The sequence below is a fragment of the Schistocerca gregaria genome, chromosome 2, assembly GCF_023897955.1.
Source record: "Schistocerca gregaria isolate iqSchGreg1 chromosome 2, iqSchGreg1.2, whole genome shotgun sequence".
Taxonomy (NCBI): domain Eukaryota; kingdom Metazoa; phylum Arthropoda; class Insecta; order Orthoptera; family Acrididae; genus Schistocerca; species Schistocerca gregaria.
In genome coordinates this window covers 775,035,340-775,055,507 of record NC_064921.1, presented here as the reverse complement: position 1 = coordinate 775,055,507, position 20,168 = coordinate 775,035,340, and positions in this window count along the sequence as shown.

The window sequence follows — 20,168 nt, the reverse complement described above, 5'->3', positions numbered from 1 at the left end:
GGGACACTGAATAGTGCACGGTACATCCAAACCGTCATCGAACCCATCGTTGTACCATTCCTAGACCGGCAATGGAACTTGCTGTTCCAACAGGACAATGCACGTCCGCATGTATCCCGTGCCACCCAACGTGCTCTAGAAGGTGTAAGTCAACTACCCTGGCCAGCAAGATTTCCGGATCTGTCCCCCATTGAGCATGTTTGGGACTGGATGAAGCGTCGTCTCACGCGATCTGCACGTCCAGCACGAACGCTGGTCCAACTGAGGCGCCAGGTGGAAATGGCATGGCAAGCCGTTCCACAGGACTACATCCAGCATCTCTACGATCGTCTCCATGGGAGAATAGCAGCCTGCATTGCTGCGAAAGGTGGATATACACTGTACTAGTGCCGACATTGTGCATGCTCTGTTGCCTGTGTCTATGTGCCTGTGGTTCTGTCAGTGTGATCATGTGATGTATCTGACCCCAGGAATGTGCCAATAAAGTTTCCCCTGCCTGGGACAATGAATTCACGGTGTTCTTATTGCAATTTCCAGGAGTGTATTATCACATTTTCGTAAGACTGTAAAACTTATAACATAATTTATCAATAATTACTTTATATTTCAAATACTAGCATCGGGGTACAACACAACGTGGTGGAGGTTATGTCTTGTAAAAGTAACAAATCATCACCATCTCCCTAACATGTGCCACCCCACTACAAACATACACCATAGATATACACATGCATAATGTATCTATGACAGCAAAACTGAGACATTTACGTCAGATTTGTTTAAATGTCTCCTGAAAATGCCTTCTTCTCAATGTTGGTAATTCCCACAGTGCACCAGGAAGAACTACATTATTCTCTTCACAATAAATAAACAAACTAAATGAAAGCACAAACAAAACAGTAACTATGTAATGACTACTACACCACTGCAAAGCCCATACAGTATCATTATCTTTATTATTATTGTTATTATTATTATTAGTAACAGTAGTAGCAGCAGCAGTGGCAGCAGTCATATACAAAGCAATGGCAGCTTGAAATATTCGAATTTCTACTGGTTCAGAAATAAGGAGCCCCTACATCAAATTATTTATGAATGGTAAGTATTGTGCATAAATTTTAATTTGGTTGACTGTAAATGGAGGTGCAGGATGGGGGTGAAGCCAGTGTCACTTGGAAGAGGAGAGATGCCAGGGAAGTATGTTTTGTAACAAGTGTTTACCCTCAATGTAGAGAGTCAGCTTTCTTTTCTGAGAAAGCACTATAGGTGAATTGCTTCACCATTATGTAAAAAAAAGTTTTTAGAAAAAGCAGTAACAGTCAATTAATTAGCTTATACTTCAATTAAAAACCCTACAGAACTAAATATCATTCACATTTCATCCTCTTAAAAATAACAGTGTTCAAGGAAAAATATTTTTCATTCTGCAGTTAGCTATATGCTAATGTTGATGATCTTGAGGAAGGTTGACTAGCTAATATCTGATTGCACTCAGAGGTAAGGCTGGGAATCGCTGTCTGAGTCAGAGGTATGCAAATTCCGAAGTCCGACTTCAGCATACGAAAATTGAAGCCAAGGGCAAGTGTACAATCAGAAATCCGCCATACTAAGTGTGTTTAAGTGCCTCATGAAATTTTAATACTCGTGGATCTGGATACAACACTCGCAGATGCAAAAGTGGATAAGGGACGTTTGTATGTAGATAGAATTTCATTTATCTGTGCAGGCGTTTACTTATGACGAATCCAATCACTGGTAAAATATTTTTACTTTCAGATTTTATTTCTCATTAATAAAAAGACACAAAACCGTGTTTTACTCTTACTGGGGGCCTTTCCTGTGTTGGACAATTGATGATTTGCGTTTGTTACAGTAAAAGAGCAGGATATTTCATTCAGATGCAACACTTCCATTTGACCAAATCAGCTCTGGGCTGTCACTTTTTTCAGAGGGCAGTATTGTGTGAGAGTGACTATGGGATTTGGTGGGAGTTGGAGAGGAACCAGTGGCAAGTTAATGATTTGAATTGAACCATGTACAGTACTTTATTGCCTCTAAATTGGAAGAGCACAATGCAAGTGGGCTCGAGCCCGATAAAAATACATAGTTTTATCTCATCACAATGATTAGTGTTTGGTTCAGAGTTGCTAAGTTTACTGTCTAACACATCATCAGTCATTGACCATGAATCCATGATACATAAAAGTCCACTCACTATCTCACTAAGAGGCTCATATCTGGCTGGACTAGACAGTTTAAGAAATGCTGTCCAGTGGATTCAGTAACGTGAACAAAACAGTGTCAAATTCTGCCAGCCATTGTTAATCATAAGCATTGGTCTTCTTTGTACTTGCTCTGTCCCTGACCGTCATGTAAGAACTGTAACAAATTTTATGATCAATGTTTAATATTTCTCATCAACTCGGTTGTCAATAGGTGTACCCTTCATTTATTCAAACAACTATGGTATATGAAAAGTAGTGGTTACTAAACTAATGTAACAGTGTATGTAGAAGAGCTAATTACATGTAAACCAATTTATGGTCAGAATTTAAAATGTAACATTATGCACCTGAAAGTGTGTCCACTCTGTCTCTTTCACTACACACTCACATATAAGGTAAGACACAAAAAGCAAAAAAAGATCACAATTTACATGTGTGTGTTACATAGATGCGAGTGCTGTTTTATAAAACAGTACTATTGCATTCCACATGATGTCATTTGGGTTCATGTAAGACAGTACTTACAAACATTACATCATATAATCAGTTGTGGACATTATAATTAGTTTCCCTGAAGCAACTTTAACATAACACTATTCAGAAATTAGTCAAAGTGTATTCAGTAGACCACATTCCACACAGATCTTTCACAAAACTAGTTATGTTATAAAAAGATAATAACCATCAAATTTAGATAAAAAAATAATCAGTTAAAATAATACCGCATGCTATATTGATGGCATTGAGTCTCTCTCTCTCTCTCTCTCTCTCTCTCTACCTACTTCTCTGTCTCTGTATCTCTATATTTATATCTCAGAAAGACACATTTTACAAACTTTAAACAAATTGGACACATTATTTGTGTATAATTAAAAACTGATAGATCTACATTATATACACCAATATTTTTCATGCTTCAATACAAGAAAATTGAGTATCATACTTCCTCAGATATTATCATATTGTCATGAACAACAATAGTTTTCAAAACAATGATTACTTTTCTCACAGCACTTAAATAAAGAGTTTTATAATTTTCCCTAATTGATCCTCTTTAAGCACTTTAACAACTAGTTGTGTTAGATAATGGCTGATACAAAAGAATCACAAGTAAACTCAATGCAGAAGTGATCTGTGGAAATGTGGTACACTGAAGAAATTTTGTTGAAGATCCTTCTGGTTCACCCATTCCATTCACATACCTCATCAGTTACTTCAATAAAAAAAACCTAATTCCTACTCTGAGAGGTTGTAAGTATATAAAATTCTTGGTTCTTTAAAAGGAGACAATCTTACAAGAAAAACAACTTTCGAAAAATTCTTAGGCACTATTTCACATTATTGCATTACACCACATCACCAGCCCTGCATGATGATAATAAAGCTAAATTTCGTAATAATACTTATAAACTTTGGGTATCGGACTTTGTAAAGGAATGCAGGCTTTAATTTGTGTTGTGAACTTCATTAGCAATCCTGCACAGCAGATAAGAACATGAAGCTGAGAACATAGTAAATATATGTGCAAATAGAGCTCAAGGCTCCTTAAATGAATTATATTTGAATACTTGAAGGATATTTGCTAAATTTCATATATCACAGGAGGTGATGACAAGTTCAGTCCTTTAGATAAAAGTCGTTGTTCAACTGCATATTACTAAAGAAGAACACCCATGTAAGATAACAGTTTTTACTGTCACTTCTGTATATCATACCTGAGCAACTATATTCATCTGTTATGAAGAGGAACTTGGCAAGACTAACTCAGGGAGAAGAAGTGGGCAGAAGCCAAGAAGAAGAGGGCTCTCAAGTCGATGTACAACTAATTTTATAATACATAAAGAACTAGTGACTGGATGCACAAAACCCCTACATTGAAAACTGATATAGCTTCTCTGGATGGCAGCTGCTGAAAGTAAAGATATTGCTACCAAGCAACATGCACACTTGCACACATTTTAAATACATTTTAAAACAGAGCTATGATATATTGCATTTGCCCCAAATGACAAGAGGCTTGGGTTATTGATGATAGCCGAGAAGCAAACCATTCTGCATCCACTTGTTACTATTATTTTTCGTTTTATTTGCGATATTTAACAGATTTCGTTCTCTTATAGTGGTTGTGGACACATTTTATGAGTAACATTCAATTTTATGGTTCATTTTGAAAAGAGATAAATATTACACAGTGATAGATCATTTTTCTTTCTGAAACATTCAGAGTTTAGTCAATTAGTATCTGATATAAATTTCCGTTAGCATCACAACTATGATGATATTTCATGATTTATGTGACTCAGTATCTGTACTGATTATGGCTGTTCATGAAACTGGATGCGTCTGACAAAACCTGGATAGTATTTATGTATGTATTTGCCTCCCAATTCAGCCAGTTTCTATGGAAAACCTGGCAAATTTAAGGAAGAGACCTTCAGCTTCATGAAACATTTACTTACACAGAATTTTTCTATTACAAATTGACATTTAATTAACATTTTTTTTACAATTTCAGCATTTTCATTGTAATGAGTACTTTTACTAAACATTAGAGTGTGTTTCAGATACAGAAACAGTTTAAATATGACATTACAGGTCTATTTCTCTTTATACATTTTGAAACATGACTTTAGAGTTTTACTAAATTTTTGAACATTGATTTGAACTTTTCTTTTGAGATGTTACAACTGGAAATTTTTGACACACAATGATTACAAAAAATTTTGTGTTTAACATCAATACTTCGTAGTATTTATACATCATTAAGTGGATGTACATTGATGTGTGGGATACAATGAACTGAAGCAGGTGGATGGATTTCAGGCAAGGTTTGAATTTCATTTAGGTAGGTTTTTCAGGGTAGAAACTTATGGGTTTCCACTTGGCAGCCAGTGGCAAAGTATATTAAACATTTCAAACAACAAAATTACTGATCAAGCACACAAGAAGGAACACAACTCTATTAAACAAAAAGAGGAACACAGTTACTCTGCTGCTCTTCTTTGAATAAACTAAATTCTGGCATCAGTTGTATCAAAGTAGATGGTTGTTAATTACTTTAAGTAAGTCACATTACTGTTATCACAACATTTCACAGGAAGTTTATAAATAGTTTTTATTTACATGCTTTATCAGTTTGTAGTCACTACACACACTTTTCAGGCATCCTTGTGGTTTTGCATTGGACCTGGTCGTTGCACGCAGCCCATTCTGGAGGCACCTGATTTACATCACAGGAAAAGAAATCCAGTAATTGTAGCTACACTATTGATATCAAACCTCTGGAAACAGTATCTCCCATAAAATATCTAGGAGTAACTATCTGGAATGATCTTAAGTGGGAAAATCAGATGCCAGACTTTGATTCTTAAGAAGAATTTTTAGGAAATGTAAATCATCTACGAGGCGCTTGCTCGACCCATGCTTGAGTATTGTTCATCTGTCTGGGACCCCTGCCAGATGGGACTGACAGAAGAAGTAGAGAAGATCCAACGAGAAGCAGACGATTCGTCGTGGGATCGTTTAGTCGGGACGACAGCGTTATGGAGATGCTCAACAAACGACAGACGGCAGACGTTACATGAGAAGCGTTGTGCATCACGCAGAAATGTACTATCGAAATTTCGAGAGAGCACTTTCCGGGAAGAGTCCGACAACATATTACTTCCATCTACACATTTCTCGTCAAATGAACATGAGCAAAAAATCGAGAAATTAGAGTCAATACAGAGGCTCGCAGATAATCATCTTCCCATGCGCTATCCACACAGTTAGTGGTGCAAAATGTAATCTACGCCACACGCCAATGGGTGGCTTACTGAGTATGATTTAAACTGTGTTTCCATGACCACGTTGTTTATTGGCTGTCATGGTCGTCCCTTCTGTTCCAGATTTTTTGGGCTACACAGCGTACAGAAGACACGCAGTTTCTCTCTTATGAACACTATGATTGGTTTCCAGAATGAGATTTCACTATGATTGGTGTTCATATCTGGTGTTTTGCTTCTACATGCACATCACTCTGGAGGTGTTTAGTTTCTTCTTATACAATAGAGCGTCTAGCGGTTAGTGTTCGTTTGTCACCATTCAGCTTGCAGGCTGTGTACTACTTTCCTTTGTTTCTTCGTTCACTTCACACTTAAGTGATTCACAGTTACATTTTCCCTAATAATATATGCATTAAGCACATATCAGCCAGTGTACTTCATATCATCAATTACTACACGTGAAACCTCTTTGTAACGTTCCTCCACACAATGCTTTACCCTACATTAGGTCCATCTTTCCCTCTCCCAACCAAAAACCCATATGCATAATGGTAAAATTCCCTCTTTAATACGTTGCGTCTGTACATCGATTTCTCCATGTAACGCTCGTATTTGGGGGAGGGAACTGAGTGGGAGAGGGTGAAGCATGGAAAAGACCCTTTTCTTTCTAATGTGATTTCTTCAGTTATTTTATATAGTGCCTGGTTTCCAATATTTATTTCGTCATTGGGCAACTATTTATATTTTGCTAATACTTTGTGTATGTGGAGATTTTATGGAAAGGGAGGAGGTGTCTGTCTTAACTAATTCTTATGACGTTCAGTAGCGGTTGGTCTGTAGTATTCCTGGTTTAGACGGTCTGCAAATTTTGAATGCGTTGTAATGTATTTCAGCGCTATAATGTGTTTTTTATCTCCTGTGTCAAACGTCCTGCTGGTCGATCCTGTGCATAGTTTTTCACAATGTCTGAACTGAGCTGATAAGTACCACATTGTCGGTGTCTGCCCGGTTTTGATTTCATTTTTGGAATGTGGTTTTGTGTTGTTTTTCTTGTCGTCGTCGGGGTACCCCCAGGGACTGCTGTGGCTGTTGAAATACGCAACCACGAAATGTATCTTTTCACTGCCAAGTGAGCAGAACTTATTGGCCTTAATTTCAGTGCGTGGCTGTTTATACATGGAGGTAATAGTGAAGATGTTAAGTTCGACTGTTAGTATCTCGATTTCATTAGTCTCCTCATCTACATTACTAGACTGGACCTGGATGTCGGGCTTAGCGGAAACTAGCAATACTGCAAGCTAAATCATCAGTTTGATAGGAAGCTTTCCGTTTCCCGGCGATGCCTCAAAAATTTATGTAAAATTATTGTTAATCTGTTACCAAAAGTGAGACCAGCTTTAATCTTTCACGCCCGACTTTTACATAAAATGACGTTTACGTATTATGACTGTTGCTGAACCCAGTACAACACTGAAACAATATAAGAAAAGAAGCAAAATACATCAGAAATTATTTTTATTCAGCAAAGTGTTGTAGGGAGAGAGACAAGACAACATTTTGGCCCCTCAAAACCTTCCCCGTACAACGGTTTTACATCTGGGGACCAGCAAACCTCACGTTTCTGCACTAATTCTCGTCGGTATCCTTACCGGGGTGGGTACACCGGTTCCGGTCACATCGTCGCCAACGTCGGGCGTGGCCAGTGTTTAGATGGGTCACTGCCCGCGTACGGGTGGATGGTGACCAGTCCGTTGGATGGGGACGTTAAGCTCAGCGGCCCCCATGATGCTTTTTGCGAGGAGTAGGCTGTGAGCCGACATTAGGTTTCACCCTCTCTCTTCTCTCGTCACCTCCAACACGAACACAGCACTGCATTACACTAAACATACATTACAGTCACCGACGCTTACACACACAGTTCTCATACGAAGGAAAGGCGCAAAGGATAGCAAAAATCTTTCCGATTAGGCGGCTAAACCTACCCTTCGGTGTCTCCCAGCCATTCATTCCACACGGATCTACTTCACTTACTGCAATAATTCTCAACACAAAATTTAAAAAATAATCAAACTTCAAAATATAAAAACATTCTTTAAAACCTTTTAAAACTCCCAAAATTTTCTGTATATTTTACTCGCATTTAACATTAATTTTTGTATTGCAAAGTGATGACCAATTTCGATAGCTTAACTGCCATCTTCCGATATGAGACCATAGAAACTGAAAGAAATATTGCCCTTTCCAATATGCATTAACATAATTTTAAATTAATTACTTTCTGTTTTAAAAAAGAAAAAGAAGGAAAAGAAAAATATTTTCCCACACTTATCGCTTATGTACAACACCAATTATCGGCAGTTTCTCTAACTGTTAACTTGCCATTTCAACGTAAACACATCGTACAGTATTGCTGTAACTATGAGTACCTGCCTCCGCCATGGACCATGGACCTTGCCGTTGCTGGGGAGGCTTGCGTGCCTCAGTTTTACAGATAGCCGTACCGTAGGTGCAACCACAACGGATGGGTATCTGTTGAGAGGCCAGACAAACACGTGGTTCCTGAAGAGGCGCAGCAGCCTTTTCAGTAGGTGCACGGGCAACAGTCTGGATGATTGATTGAACTGGCCTTGAAACATCAACCAAAACAGCGTTGCTGTGTTGGTACTGCGAATGGCTAAAAGCTATGGGAAATTACAGCCGTAATTTTCTCCGAGGGCATGTAGCTTTACTGTATGGTTCAATGATGATGGCGTCGTCTTGGGTAAAATATTTCGGAGGTAAAATAGTCCCCCATTCGGATCTCCGGGCTGGGGCTACTCACGTGGATGTCGCTATTAGAAGAAACAAAACTGTCATTCTACGTATCGGAGCGTGGAATCTCAGATACCTTAATCGGGCTAATAGGTTAGACAATTTAAAAAGAGAAATGGATAGGTTAAATTTAGATATACTGCGAATAAGTGAAGTTCGGTGGCAGGATGAACAAGACTTGTGGTCAGGTAAATACAGGGTTATTAAAATAGGGGTAATGCAGGAGTAGGTTTAATAATGAGTAAAAAATTAGGAAAGCAGATAAGCTACTATGAGCAGCATATTCAACGCATTATTGTAGCAAAGATAGATAAGAAGCCCACACCTACCACAGTAGTACAAGTTTATATGCCAACTAGCTCCTCAGATGAGGAGGAGATCGAGGAAATGTATGATGAAATAAAAGAAATTATTGAAGCCGAAAATTTAAGTGTCAGGAAGTCTTTTCTGACGAGAAGAGGCACTTGTGGCGCAACTTGACTAGAAGAAGTGATCACTTGGTAGGGCACGTTCTGAGGCATCAAGAGATCACCAATTTAGTACTGGAGGGAAGCGTGGAGGGAGACCAAGAGGAAAGGATGTAGGTTGCAGTAGTTACTCGGAGATGATGGGGCTTGCACAGGATAGAATAGCATGGGGAGCTGCAGCAAAACAGTGTTTGGACTGAAGACCACAACACATGAGTACGTGGGGTCACGTGTCACCCAGAGTACACATATCTTTGCTGTTGTTTGATATGTTAGACAGTGTGTATATATATTTTAGGTTTTACTGTTGACTTCAAGTACAGCTTACATGGCAAATTTCCCTGCGAATATTTTATTATTTCGAATAAACATATTATTGTTTTGCACTGCTAACTAAAAGCAACAATTTCTCACTTGCTTCTTCCTTTTCATAGGCAAATCTCTGCTTGAAGTTATTGACTATAACGGAAATACAGTCATGTTCAGAAAAAACAGAACATCTTGAAAGACTAGTGATAGGACGTTCATATTCACAAGACATGAACATTACTATGTTCTGCAGAAATGATTATCAGTTCAGTCACCTCGGCCCACCATGGGCCCTGATAAATTGTTCCACACGTGATGGCATCGACGCGCATAAGGCGCGAATGGCTTTCTGTGGCATTGCCATGGATGCTGCATTCACCTATTTCCTAAATTCATCTGTGCTGGTCGGCACTGGGCCACAGCGCTGCACCCGTCATTTTACCATATCCCACACATTTTCGATTGGCAGCCCAGGGCAAAAGACTGACAACCTGTAACACCGAGAAGGCGTGTGTTTGTGCAGCAACATTGGTCGTGCATGGTTTTGCTGGAAATGGCGTCTGGGGTGTTGTGTAGAAAGGGTATGGCTATGGGTCACAGGATGTCATTCGCTTAGGTCACCCTGATCACAGTGCCTTGGACACTAACCAACTGTGATTTTTGGTTATACCCAATAGCAACCCAGACCATAAAAGGTCAAGATGTCGCTGTATGTCTTGTGCGAATGCAGTCACTGTGATGACGCTCCCCCTGTTTGCAGTGAACCAAAATGCGGCCATCATTTTCAAACAAACAGAACCTGAATTCATCTGAAACCCTGTCTGAAGCCATTCCTAATCCCAGTGACATCAAACCTCGTGCCGTAATAAACGGCAACGGACTACCGCCCCTGAAACTGACGATGTGTTACAATGCTCCGGTGCTGCGCCAGAGCCGTCCTCCAATGCAGTTCGGTTGAGGTGTCGATCTTCTCACGGTGTGGTCTGGGTGGTGCGACCCGACCCATCTCGTCGTGTTCTGCGGCCTTCCGTCAACCATTCTGCACGCACCTGCTGCACTGTCGAAACACTACGGCCCACACGAGCAGCAGTTTCCCGGATGGATGCATCACATTCTCTCATGCCAACAATGCGCCCTCTTTCAAACGCGCAGACTTGATGGTAATGTTCGCGCACACGTCTGCTAGGCATCCTGCTCGTTTTTTCAAGTGTTACTGATCCAGTACCTTGAGTTTGTAGCGACGAGAGGCGGAGGCTCATTTTAGCGGTAGGCGGTTTTGCGCCGCGATGTCAATGGTGACCTTGAACTGACGGACCGACGTGGTTCAAACGCTAATTCTTTCTGCAGAACATACTAATGTACATGTCCTGTGAATATGACCTTCCTGTCTCTAGTAGTTCAAGGTGTTCTGTTTTTTGTGGACATCTGTATCTACAGATTGGAAAATTACGCAGGTCGCACCAGTGCTTAAGAAGGGTAGTAGGAGTAATCCATCGAACTACAGACCTATATCATTGACGTCGGTTTGCAGTAGGGTTTTGGAGCATATACTGTATTCAAACATTATGAATCACCTCGAAGGGAACGATCTATTGATAGGTAATCAGCATGGTTTCAAAAAACATCGTTCTTGTGCAACGCAGCTAGCTCTTTATTCGCAAGAAGTAATGACCGCTATCGACAGGGGATCTCAAGTTGATTCCGTATTTCTAGATTTCCGGAAAGCTTTTGACACCGTTCCTCCCAAGCGACTTCTAATCAAGCTGCTGGCCTATGGGGTATCGTCCCAGTTGTCAGACTGGATTCGTAGTAATAGACGGCAAATCATCGAGTAAAACTGAAGTGATATCAGGTGTTCCCCAGGGAAGCGTCCTGAGGCCTCTGCTATTCCTGATCTATATAAATGACCTGGGTGACAATCTGATCCACACGAGTTCCAAAAGAAATCCGTTTGAATTCGATTAGTCGATAAATAGTACAATTCTCAAGGCTGTCAATTCAACTAAATACCTGGGTGTTAAAATTACGAACAACCTCAGTTGGAAAGACCACATAGATAATATTTTAGGGAAGGCGAGCCAAAGGTTGCGTTTCATTGGCAGGACACTTAGAAGATGCAACAAGTCCACTAAATAGACAGCTTACACTACACTTGTTCGTCCTCTGTTAGAATATTGCTGCGCGGTGTGGGATCCTTACCAGGTGGGATTGACGGAGGACATCGAAAGGGTACAAAAAAGGGCAGCTCGTTTTGTATTATCACGTAATAGGGGAGAGAGTGTGGCAGATATGATAAACGAGTTGGGATGGAAGTCATTAAAGCAAAGACGTTTTGGTCGCGGCGAGATTTATTTACGAAATTGCAGTCACCAACTTTCTCTACCGAAAGCGAAAATATTTTGTTGAGTCCAACCTACATAGGTAGGAATGATCATCAAAATAAAATAAGAGAAGTCAGAGCTCGAACAGAAAGGTTTAGATGTTCGTTTTTCCCGCGCGCTACTCGGGAGTGGAATGGTAGAAAGATAGTATGATTGTGGTTCGATGAACCCTCTGCCAAGCACTTAAATGTGAATTACAGAGTAATCATGTAGATGTAGATGTAGAGTGCAATTACTTGAGGCGTCAATACATAAAAAATTAACACGCTGTACAGGATTTTTGTTTCAATTACGTACGTCACAGATAGCGTGGTATGTTCAACTAGTCTTTTCTCTAAAGAATTATTTCTTATCCTTATTTGTTTGCCAGTACACGATGTATTTTTCCTTAGTTCATTTTAGGCTGCACATTGCATATCTTACCTGTAGATGTAAAATAAGAATGCTATGGACGATGCAACAGACGTGCACACCTGCGAGTGCATTTATAACACTACATGTGGTATCTTAATTTCCTGTAAATTAAAAAAAAAATTCAAGGTATCATAGATATGAAACACTATTTCTACATTCATGACTAAAGAAAATACCTAGGAAGAATTGCTCGTAGATACTGCAGGACTAACAACAGCTTATAAAGTTGTCAAACATCATGTACCCTTCGGTTCTATTGATTGTACCGTAAAGCTGAATGTCATAATGTATCCTGTTTCCAAAGTCAACACAAAGCAGTCTACAGCCAGGACCAAAGCTACAGTGATTGTTAAAAATATTCTCCCGCCATACTCCGCATCCGAACGCATAAAACAACTGCAAAAAGTTTCATTTTACGGCATAGGGACTGACGCATCGAGCCACAACGCTGAAAAGATGTTTCCTTTCGTTCTTCAACACTTTACTGAAATTGACGGAATCCAACAGAAACTGTTGAAGTTTGATTCGCTGAATAATGAAACATAGGATCTAATTGCAAAGTTTTTCCTAGTCACTTTAAGACAACTGCAGATTCCATTAGATGAATTAATCACTTTATGTGGAGACATTACCAATACCAACTTCGGATGGGTTCATCGACGCGGCCAAGGGAATGTGTTTCACCAAGAAGAACGAGGAAAAAATGTAGAAGGAATTCGATGCCCACCCGTATTCTCCACAATACTATATCAAGTGCTACTGGTGTCTTAACTGCCGACATTGAAATAATCGTCATGTAATATATAATTATTTTTCAATATACACGGTAAGGACATAGAAACTGAAAGAGTTCTGCTTATACGTTGATGTGAATCGTCAGACTCTCCTCACCTCACTCAAAAACAAGGTGGCTATTGTTATGCCCGCAGTTGATGAAATTTTTAAGACAGGCCCCATTACGCACCTAACCTCGGAGCTCCCAACTACCAGCAAACCCACTGTCTGTGAATGTCCAGACCTTGCGGGCCGAGAAGCTTCCTCTGGAACAGGGTGGACGACTGCATCGGGCTCAGAGACATCGTCAGCCATAGATAACGCCCGAAACCTGTTCGTCAAACGAACCGGGGAGGCCCTACGCTCGGTCCCTCGGAAAGTTTTTCGCTGCCTGCCAGACTCTGGGATGATTACCCACTCGACCACGGGTGAGGGGTCAACCTCAGTGCAGGCAGCACCTTTTCTATACCACAGCATTTCATAACTTAGAGGAATGGGCTATTTCTTTTAATAAAAATAAAATATGTGATTAGCTGACGCTATTTGAAACCCCAGATTTGGTGATGATTGAAAGCACTATCACATACCTGACTAAAAATGGTGTGTAGATGTCCGATGACAGTTGTTTTCTGGAATATATGTATCTGAAGAGCGTTTTATAAACTATGTGTGACTCCGAAGAATGGAAGTCTAAACACTGCGTGGAAGAAAGATGGATTTACTTTGTTAAAGAAACCGAAAAACCTGAGTGCAAATGCCTACTGCAGAAGTTATGCTCGTATTTGTTTTCTATTCCTGGACACAATGCCACTGCGGAAACAGTATTTTTGCTGAAGTCGGCCCAGTGGAATGGCGAAAGAAATCGACTGCTGCCAGGGACTCTGTAATCTATCTTACAGAGCCAATTTAACTACAAACTGACTTGCATGGATTTTTATAAACACGTAAAAGAGATAAAACAATTGCTAAAAGAAGTGAAATCTTCCGAAAAATATGCTGTTCCAACTACTTCTGCAGCAAGAAGTTTCATGTAATCGTTCCCTAAATAAATATTAATTATATTAAATAAATTTTTTACTTCATTTCTGCACCCCCATCTCAGTGTATCCCGACAAGGACCCAGCTACATATGGTAACCCTAGCCGAAAAGTCTATAAAGCCTTTGAAGCTTTGACAATAACCACGACCGCTCTGATTTCGCCTATGTTGAATTACATCACTCAGTGAAACTTGACTTTCACTGAGTGATGTACGTATTTTTCTCGTTTTTATTATTTTATGATTTTCAGTTTATCTTACAAGCTTGAAATGAGTAAAAAATGTGATTACGGTATTCTTTACCGCAATCTATGGGAAGTATAAAGTGCAACTTATGCTGATAAAAATAAATAAAATATACAAGACGAAGGTAACACCTTATCGTGAAGTTTGAAAAGGAGTGCCAGTGTTGAAGGTGAAGTAGACTCAAAAATCAAAGAATTGCACAAAGACAACTGACGAAAAAGAAAGCACCACTTACAGATGTGTTCCTTTCGAAAACTTCTTCGTCGTCTAAACCAACAAAACAACTAGACCACGTGAGCATAAAATTAAGTTTGATTTTTATATTATTTAACCATCGCTAAAAATGTATTTAGTATTCTGAAGCAAACTGAAAAACAAAACAACCCAGTCAGTTACGTTCAGTTGTTACTCAACACTTATTATAAAACAAAATCGGCAATCGTATTTTCCTGTCTGTCTGTTGGAGGTAATCTAGGAAGATATAGGGCCGATTTCAATGCAGCTCTCACTATCATGTAGCTGGATTCTTCAGGGTGATTTTTTGTACATATTGTGTGAAATGCCCATATTCAGCATTTTACATGATTACTTTAAATGCAGGAACAAATCAAACACGACATAGCAGTAGGCTCCAAAGATATTAGTATGCAACCAAGTGGAAGGCAGTTACCTCAAACAGTACCTAAATCAACGCCTAGTCAGAACACTTTTAGGAATGAAATTGCAGTACTAGAATCTGAGCTAAATAGCTTGCTGTTGGCACCCGACACTGGCATGGCGACAAGAAAGAAACATACTGAAGAGAAAGATCAGCGTTGCCGAACGACAGAAAAGAACTTGTGATTCTATAAAGCAAAAATTTTCTGGCATTTTGTGAAAGTAATTCCAACTTAGCAGCAGCTCTTAAAATTCGAAATACGAGTACTGTTAGTCGGCTTAGAGTAGAAGAAAATCAGTCCGGTTTAACTGAACTGATAAAGGAGCAGGTAGTTTTTAATGGTATAGCTGATGAGCGACGTCTCACTGAAATTATAAGGTACCGCAAAACATTCGACGACTTATAAGCCGAACTATGTAAAAGCTATGCTATCAGTCCTTCAGAGTCATCTTCAAGACATCTTCCCAGACGAAGCAATATGGTTGTAGTTGTTTCTGTTAAATTGCTTAAACTAGACTTTACGTTTCACGTAAAGTATAAAGATGGCAAATTCTGTACAGCAGCTACAAGAAACTTTGAATCTTTCGCTTTAGTATTGGGTCCTGGTCAAGTATTCTTTTTGCCTGTGGTTAACAAAGCACGTGTGGCATTAGGTATTACAACAGCACATGCTCAGGCAATGCCGCGTAAAATTACCGCATCATGATTTCGTGGTCGCTGAAGGTCATGAACTTATCCCCTCTCTTTATGCAGGTATTGAAGGAAAACCTGAAGCTGTGACTCGTTTTGAACTACATTCGTAGTGATTAGTAATGGAAAACGGTCTTCCTGTAACGCACAGACTCTTGCCACAAACGTAAATAGACTTCCCGAATTACCAGCTTTCGAAAAGTCAATGAGACCTTGAGAAGGTTTTGTAAAACCTGTGAACTCGAGAAGGTTTTGCAAAACCTGTGTTTATTTTCAGTTGCCATTATGATTCCGACGAAAATCCACGACACTGGCGAGTTATAGTTTCAGCTGTACAACATTTTAAAGATTTTGACTTGGATGCTACACTGCTGGAAATTGAAATAAGAACACCGTGAATTCATTGTCCCAGGAAGGGGAAACTTTATTGACACATTCCTGGGGTCAGATACATCACATAGACACAGGCAACAGAGCATGCACAATGTCGGCACTAGTACAGTGTATATCCACCTTTCGCAGCAATGCAGGCTGCTATTCTCCCATGGAGACGATCGTAGAGATGCTGGATGTAGTCCTGTGGAACGGCTTGCCATGCCATTTCCACCTGGTGCCTCAGTTGGACCAGCGTTCGTGCTGGACGTGCAGATCGCGTGAGACGACGCTTCATCCAGTCCCAAACATGCTCAATGGGGGACTGATCCGGAGATCTTGCTGGCCAGGGTAGTTGACTTACACCTTCTAGAGCACGTTGGGTGGCACGGGATACATGCGGACGTGCATTGTCCTGTTGGAACAGCAAGTTCCCTTGCCGGTCTAGGAATGGTACAACGATGGGTTCGATGACGGTTTGGATGTACCGTGCACTATTCAGTGTCCCCTCGACGATCACCAGAGGTGTACGGCCAGTGTAGGAGATCGCTCCCCACACCATGATGCCGGGTGTTGGCCCTGTGTGCCTCTGTCGTATGCAGTCCTGATTGTGGCGCTCACCTGCACGGCGCCAAACACGCATACGACCATCATTGGCACCAAGGCAGAAGCGACTCTCATCGCTGAAGACGACACGTCTCCATTCGTCCCTCCATTCACGCCTGTCGCGACACCACTGGAGGCGGGCTGCACGATGTTGGGGCGTGAGCGGAAGACGGCCTAACGGTGTGCGGCACCGTAGCCCAGCTTCATGGAGACGGTTGCGAATGGTCCTCGCCGATACCCCAGGAGCAACAGTGTCCCTAATTTGCTGGGAAGTGGCGGTGCGGTCCCCTACGGCATTGCGTAGGATCCTACGGCCTTGGCGTGCATCCGTGCGTCGCTGCGGTCCGGTCCCAGGTCGACGGGCACGTGCACCTTCCGCCGACCACTGGCGACAACATCGATGTACTGCGGAGACCTCACGCCCCACGTGTTGAGCAATTCGGCGGTACGTCCACCCGGCCTCCCGCATGCCCACTATACGCCCTCGCTCAAAGTCCGTCAACTGCACATACGGTTCGCGTCCACGCTGTCGCGGCATGCCACCAGTGTTAAAGACTGCGATGGAGCTCGGTATGCCACGGCAAACTGGCTTACACTGACGGCGGCGCTGCACAAATGCTGCGCAGCTAGCGCCATTCGACGGCCAACACCGCGGTTCCTGGTGCGTCCGCTGTGCCGTGCGTGTGATCATTGCTTGTACAGCCCTCTCGCAGTGTCCGGAGCAAGTATGGTGGGTCTGACACACCGGTGTCAATGTCCTCCTTTTTCCATTTCCAGGAGTGTATTTACATTGCCAAAAATGATCCAGAAAGAAGTGCATTTAACAGGCTGGAGCGACGAATGGTCCCTCTTAGTCACGAAATTACTGGTGTTGTGTTAAGATATGACAGTTTCGTACACGTCTTGATTCCAGTCATAGAGCTACTGACTTGGAGCTGGAACTCTGATAGTGCAGGCATCGTGCTGCCTAGTATTTGGAGCCACATGGTAACTGACGATTTTGCCGTAATTGATGAATACCTTGTGCCAACATATACCCTATGCGATCAAACGTATCCGGACACCACCAAAAACATATGTTTTTCATATTAGGTGCATTGTGCTGCCACCTACTGTCAGGTACTCCATATCAGCGACCTCAGTAGTCATTAGACATTGTGAGAGAGCAGAATGGGGAGCTCCGCGGAACTCACGGACTTCGAAAGTGGTCAGGTGATTGGGTGTCATTTGTGTCATGTCTGTACGCGAGATTTCCACACTCCTAAAGATCCCTAGGTCCACTTTTTCCGACGTGATAGTGAAGTGGTACGCACAGCACAAAAGCGCACTGGCTGACCTCGTCTGTTGACTGACAGAGACCGCCGACAGTCGAAGAGGGTCATAATGTGCAATAGGCAGACATCTACCCAGACCATCACACAGGAATTCCAGACTGCATCAGTATCAATTGCACATACTATTACAGTTAGGCGGGAGGTGAGCAGCTGTTCATAAGCCACACATCGCGCCGGTAAATGCCAAACGACGCCTCGCTTGGTGTGAGGAGAGTAAACACTGGACGATTGAACAGTAGAAAAATGGTTCAAATGGCTCTGAGCACTATGGGACTTAACATCTCAGGTCACCAGTCCCCTTGAACTTAGAACAACTTAAACCTAACTAACCTAAGAACATCACACACATCCATGCCCGAGGTAGGATTCGAACCTGCGACCGTAGCGGTCTTGCTGTTCCAGACTGAAGCGCCTAGAACCGCTCGGCCACCAAAGACCGGTTGAACAGTAGAAAAGCGTGTGGAGTGACGAATCGCGGTACACAATATGGCGATCCGATGGCAGGGCGTGGATATGGCGAACGCCTGGTGAACGTCATCTGCCAGCTTGTGTAGTGCCAACAGGCAAATTCGGAGTCGGTGGTGTTATGGTGTGGTTGTGTTTTTCATGTTCTTTTGCGTGGTACTATCACAGCACAGGCCTAGATTGATGTTTTAAGCACCTTCTTGCTTCCCACTGTTGAAGAACAATTCGGGGATGGCGACTGCATCTTTCATCGCGATCGAGCACCTGTTCAAAACACACGGCCTATGGCGGAGTATTTTCTCGACAATAACGTCCCTGTAATGGATTGGCCTGCACAGAGCCCTGATCTGAATCCTATAGAACACCTTTGGGATGTTTTGGAACGCCGACTTCGTGCCAGGTCTCGCCGACTGACATCGGATCCTCTCCTCATTGCAACACTCCGTGAAGAGTGGGCTGCCATTCCCCAAAAAACCTTCCAGCGCCTAATTGAAAGTATGCCAGCGGCAGTAGAAAGCAAAGGATCGGTCAACACCATACTGAATTCCAGCATTACCGATGGAGAGCGCAACGCACTTTTATGTCATTTTCAGCCTGGTATCCGGATACTTCTGATCGTACAGGCTAGGTGATTGAAAAATAATGCTAGTTGATACGCAAATCACGTAGGTATGTGAGTCACAATATTTTTTACAAATTGTAAAACGCGAGGTTGCAGTGTGTTGCGCTGTGTGACGATCTAGCCTTTGGCGATTATTACGAGATGAATTTTTACCAGCGACTGTTTTGATTGGACAGTCTTCAGCCAGGTCAGGTATGTACCCACAGGAAACGATGACTCCGAAGGTGAATTTGCTCCGCCGTTATTACAACTATCTTTGGATCTCCGAGTGTCATCACATTTGAAGCAAGTTCCTTGCAGGGGCTATGGCGCCAGTATCGAAGCATGCTTATTTAACGATCTTCGATCTTGTGGCACCTGTGATTATATTTTTCATCTCATAAAGCCACGAATCACATATGCAATCACATAAGAGCATCTGTCATTACGAAGGGTCATCCACAAAGCTAGACATGCCAGGGAAGTTCTCTGGTAAACGATGACGACGCTAGATGATGAAGACACATCTAATGTTCCTAACGTTACCCAAATCTACAACGAAGTGACTGCTATGCCGATCATAAATAATGAAAAGGAATGCGTTCAAAGTCCTCAAACACAATATAAATAAATATTAATTGTTAATTTGCTTTTTTATGTTTTGTAAATTTTCTAAAACAGTTGATTTATTCTTGATTTCATGGAAAAAAGATTTTATAGGGTAATGTATAAATAATTTTGGAAGTGCTGTTTTAATTTAATTTCTAAATTTAAGACTGCAAAATATGTTACGCCACACCAGGGGAGGAGGATCACACAAATGTGAGCACCTGTGACAAGGATTGGGAGGAGGAGCTTCCAAAAACCTTGAAGTTGGCGTGAGGTCATTGATGCATGGCTCCCAACGTTGTCATGCCCTGCTTGCTTCATCTGTAGTGCCAATTTCAGGACTGTGTGTGGCAGAGAAACCTAGCAGACAGGCACTCTACTACCATACCCACATCCAAAGG